This window comes from Arvicola amphibius, chromosome 15 (assembly GCF_903992535.2).
Source record: "Arvicola amphibius chromosome 15, mArvAmp1.2, whole genome shotgun sequence".
In the NCBI taxonomy this organism is placed as follows: domain Eukaryota; kingdom Metazoa; phylum Chordata; class Mammalia; order Rodentia; family Cricetidae; genus Arvicola; species Arvicola amphibius.
The window spans coordinates 14,332,374-14,338,238 of NC_052061.1; positions in this window are offsets into that span (position 1 = coordinate 14,332,374).

A 5,865-nucleotide genomic window follows, 5' to 3' on the forward strand; every position below is an offset into this window, starting at 1 on the left:
GGAGGCAGAGGCAGGCGGATCTCTGTGAGTTCGAGACCAGCCTGGTCTACAAGAGCTAGTTCCAGGACAGGCTCCAAAGCCACAGAGAAACCTTGTCTCGAAAAACCAAAAAAAAAAAAAAAAAAAAAAAAAAAAAAAAAAAAAAAAAAAAAAAAAAAAAAAAAAAACAGAAGAAGTTCAAATGGCCAAAAGACACTTAAGGTCATGTTCAACCTCCTTAATGATCAGGGAAATGCAAATCAAAACAACTCTGAGATACCATCTTACACCTATCAGAATGGCTAAAATCAAAAACACCAATGATAGCTTATGCTGGATGTGGATGTAACGAGAATACTCATCCATTGTTGGTGGGAATGCAAACTTGTGCAACCACTTTGGAAATCAGTGTGGTGGTTTCTCAGGAAATTGGGAATCAACCTACCTCAGGATCTAGCAATACCACTCTTGGGAATATACCCAAGAGATGCCCAATCATACTACAAATGCATTTGTTCAACTATGTTCATAGCAGCATTATTTGTAATAGCCAGAACCTGGAAACAACCTCGATGCCCCTCAATGGAAGAATGGATAAAGAAAATGTGGAATATAGACACATTAGAGTACTACTCAGAGGTTAAAAAACATGACATCTTGAATTTTGCATGCAAATGGATGGAAATAAAAAACACTTTACTGAGTGAGATAACCCAGACCCAGAAAGATGAATATGGTATGTACTCACTCATTAATGGACTCTAGCCATAAACAAAGGACATTAAGCCTATAGTTTACAAGCCTAAAGAAGCCAAGTAACAAGGTAAACCCAAAGAAAAACATATATAGGTCCTCCTGGAAATTGTAAGCAAACAAGATTGTCAGGCAAAAGTTGGGAGCATGGGATTGGGGGTAGGGGTTGGGTTTGGGGAAGGGGAGAGGAAAAGAGAGAAGGGAGAAAGGAAAGACTGGGGAGAGCTTGGGGGAGTGACAGGGTGGAGAGGGAGAAAGGGCGGATATAGGAGCAGGGAAGAAGATATCTACATTAAGAGAGCCATTTTAGGGTTGGCAAAAGACTTGGCTCTAGAGGGGATCCCAGGTGTCCACGGGGATGTCCCCAGCTAGGTCCTTGGGCAGCAGAGCAGAGGGTGCCTGAACTGTCCTTGCCCACTATCACACCCATGATTATCTCGAATATCACCATAGAATCTTCGTCCGGCGAGACAGAGACCCTCATCAGAGCAACAGACTGAGCTCCCAAGTTCCAGTTGAAGAGCAGAAGGAGGGAGAAAATGAGCAAGGAAGTCAGGACCATGATGGGTTGGTCCACCCACTGAGGCAGAGTGCCTGTTCTAATGGGAGCTCACCAAATCCAGGTGGACCAGGACTGAATGAGCATGTGATCAAACCAGACCTCCTGAATGTGGCTGACAATGGGGCTGACTGAGAAGCCATTGATAAAGGCATTGAGACTTGTTTCTACTGCATGTACTGGCTTTTTGGATGCACAGCTTCCTAGGCCTGGATGTAGGGGGGAGGGCCTTGGACTTCCCACAGGGCAGGGTTCTCTGCTCTCTTTTAAGGAGGGAGGAGGAGGCAGGGGGAAGGAAGGAGGGTGAGTGGGGGAGCGGGAAGGGAATGGGAGGAGGGAAGGAAGTGTAAATTTTTGAATGGAAAAAATTTTTAAGATATATGAAAAAAAGAAAAAAGAAAAAAAGGCAACAGGAATTTTATTCACAAACGCACAAATGGGCTCCTCAACCAAACAAGGAAGAGGAACCCCAAATGGCTATTACAGGCTACTTTTAAAGGCAAAAACCACAAATTTAGGGGAGGGTAGGTGGTAAGTTGTCAGGAGCAGGGATTGATTGGCTCGTTTGAAGGGTATGCAACATGATTAGTCATTCTGATGGCAGGACGGGTGGTTGCAGGGTAGGGTGAGGGACAGGGAAGCACCTGGGGCCATTGGGCAAGGGTTCCAGGAACTTGGGCCATTTCTGAGAAAAACCACAGCCCTCTGGAAAGGACCTAATGTTCTGGTACATGGGGTAGGGATTATAGCTATCTTGCAAAACTCAAAAAAAAAAAAAAAAACAAGTTTTTCATGAAGAGTTACAATTTGTTCCACTCACAAAATACCTGATGGTCAGGATGAGCAATACAAATATAATGTATAGGAATCTGTCCTCTCCTTCCAGGGTGTGGGTCTGAAGATAGAATGGAGGTTGTCTGGCAACAAGGGACTGTACATACTGAGTTATCCCACAAGCCTTTATTGTGCTATTTAATTTTATTTTTCCCTCCCTTCTTTCATAGTTCTCTCTTTTGGATATATTCTGTTTTTATTACAGGTATTTGTAAACATTTATTGATTTCTAATATCTTAGTACTTCTGTTATTTTCTTCTTTGTTTTCAATTGTCAAATAAAAATAACGACCCATCTAGATTACTTTTACCAACAAAGTTATTCTTCAAAATTGAAATAGAAAAAAAGCACTCAAAATACATAACTAAGGAATTTGTGAGTGCTAAACCAGCATTAGAGAAGTAAGATAAAAATCAGCCATGGCAAGAGAAGAAAGACTAAGTCACAAGGACAGAGAAAATGAGCAAATAAGGATCATGAAAAATCAAGCATTGTTAAATCAGTGAGTAGCCAAAGCTCTGGAAAACAGAAGAAAAAGAGGCAGGCATTACCCATTCAAAATAAGGATCATGAAAAATCAAGCACTGTTAAATCAGTGAGTGCTACGCCCACGGCTGTCACACTTGTGTAGCAGAAAAATGCCACTAAGGTGAAACGACCTGAAGGGTTGGGGTCTGTGCTCCCAGGAGCTGAGCCCCAGGCGGTTCCCTGGCAATCAGCCACAGTCATGATTCCGGATCAGCAAACTCGCCTTCCCTAGCCGTGGCGCTGTATTGAGCTTTCTGTTCCTTCTTTGTTTCTGTGTAGTTCTTTTATCTTACCAGCACATCAAAAAGTTCCAGGACATTACCAATAATAATAATCAAACTACTGAGGCATATTGGACTCTGGCTCGCTCTCTGGGAAAACTTATGGATACCCTAGAACAAAAGGAGCTCAAGATAGGAGAGGCTAGCCAGAATGAGAAACCCCAGGTGCATTTTAGATAAGAGAGAAAGGCAGGATTCTTGACATTAAGAAACCAATTATTCTCCATCGGAGCAAGCCTTGGGAGTAAAACCCTAAAGAATGGTGTTTGGGGTTACCATGAGAACAGATATGATTTAGGGCTATGAGAAAGTAGTTGGTTAGTGGTGTGAGACGGATTTCAAAGAAGAGCTCTGCTCACCTGGCCCTAACCACAAGACATACTGGAAACAATCAATTGCCTGTAATCAATTTTTCTCATGTAAAGCTTTTGATTATTGCCTGTAATCATTCTTCTCATGTTAAGCTTTTTGTTTGCCAACTTCCTTCTGTAATCCTATAAAACTGATGCTTGAACTTCAGTAAATTTGAAGCAGCATATTCAACCTTATTGAGTGTGTTTGTCTGTCATTTCCTCGCCGATTCCTGATTTCTCCTAGCCTTCACCCCTGTTCTCCCGCGGTCGGTGGTCTCCACGAGAGGCAGTCTGTGGCAAATGAGTAGCCAAAGCTCTGGAAAACAGAAGAGAAAGAAGCAGGCATAACCCATTCAAAACAACTAGAAGAAAATAATAAATAGAACTAGTGTAGACTGCTAAAAACCAAAGAATGTAAACAGTCTTATTTCTCCAAATAAAAGACACAGATTAGCTGATTAGATTGCTAAAGATGCACTCAACAATTTGTTACTTGCAAGAAACTCAGTCACCCTGAAAAACTTCCACAAACAGGGGAAACGACATCCAAACAAATTGAATCTGAAAGCAAGCAAGAGAAGCTATAATCACACCTGACTCAACAGACTTCATAACAAAAGAAGTCAGAAAAGACATATTGGTAAATACACAAACCCATCCCAAAATACAATGATTGCAAATTCATAAAATGTTAGGGTACCAACACAATAGCAGGTGTCAGGGCTCTAGCACAAACACAATGGGTGATTTCAATACCCTCCTCTTACCAATAGGGCGATCATCAAAATAAAAAAGGCAATAAATATTAGAATTAAATTACCCAGCACATCATGAAAACTCCACAGAAATTTACAGAGTATTTCATAATAGATAAAAAATCCACAATCATTTCATCATCTTATGGAATGATTTCCAAACAGGTCCCATTTTAGACAATGAAGTCTTAGCAAACATAAAGCATTTACAAATATGAATATGGAAGTTGCAATAACTTCTTTCACTGTGTCAGAGCATAGAGAATGAAACTGTAAAGAAATCAGACAAGTATGGATAATGAAGACTGAGCAATGTAATTTGCAGTGAACAATGATTCATTAAGGAAACAGAGGGAAGAGGGAGCAGATTACAAGATCCCTTAAGTGACATGAAACAGAAGCACGACTTACGGGACTCAGGACAAAGGAGCTCTGTCATGACCGCCTGCATTTTAGAAAGACATGGATATGCGTCAATGGATTTCAGTTTACAGAATAGTCCCTGGCGGATCTGTAGAGTATCTCTTATTTTATCAGTTCGTGAACTTTTTCCAAAATGAATCAGTTGAAATTTTCTAACTTTTAAGTAATTAAAGATTCTTAAAATCAAATGAAAATGGAAACACGAACAACCTAGTTATGTATCTCAAAGACTTAAAAATAAATGGCTGAGTAAAATACACCAAATACACAATGATAAGATGAACAGAGGTACCCAGACATGAGAGCGTGAAGAAGCGATGGACGTTCTTGAAACAGGCTGGAGGCAGCAGCCCTAGAGATGCAGCACCTACCACCACCTGCTGTTGTGCGTTCCTATGAAAGGAGAGGCCAAGCAACTTGGCAAATGTTTGAAGAACCCATATATACATGGAGTTTGTAAACTGCTGGACTGTCTCTACTGCATGGCAACCAATAGCTAATATGCATTGTCATCAAAACATCTGGAAGACAGCAGGACAGGCATTAATCCAGGACATCAGGGAAACAACCTGTAACCCATCTCTCTTGTGCTTATATTGTCCCACCGTCATCTGGGGTCAGCACCATTTCATGCTGCATGTAAGGTGAGCACCGCTTTGTCCCGGGTTTGTGTTTCTCAAGTGCACACTGCCTTCTCTCAAACCTCACTGGTCCAGCAACACATATGTCAGAGACAAACAATGAAATATTTACTTGGCCAAAACCAATTTCCACATGTGTGCATTCACATGTGACAGATTTTTTCTTGTAAGTGGCTTTAGTTCTATGCATCCTAAGTCTTGCCTATTCATAACAATGCCAAGGGTTTCATGTAAGCCATTTCTGGTTACTACCTTGCATTAAGGAAACTGATTATAGGCAGGGCCACCCAGGCCATGAGAGGATGAGCCTGTTAGCTGCCTTTGTGGTTCCAGTGCATAATAAACCCTGTGCTGAACAGGCCACTTGTTTTCATTGCTGCCGCCCAGGCTAAGTGCCCTAGGCAGGCCTAGACTTGACAGTGAGCTATTAAATCAGAGCTCAGCTCAGCATGACTGAGCAGCAGTGAGGGGCTAGTGTGCTGTTCCTATGCAATGACTGAGTCTCAGGCAGTCATTCCATCCAAGAATGTCGGGTCTACCAAACTTGGCTTTGGTTTTTCAACTTGCAGTGGGAGAGTAACGTAAGGCCCCTAAGGCAGATGATATGAAACATTGCAGCTTATTTTACAACCTGTAGCAAATGCCTCAAGAACCAAGTCTACATCCAGAAAGGGCAGGAATCTCACCATCAGACACATGTCTTGTAACATAGCTCTGAAGAATGAAAATATGTAAATTAGGAGGCAGTGGGCAACAAC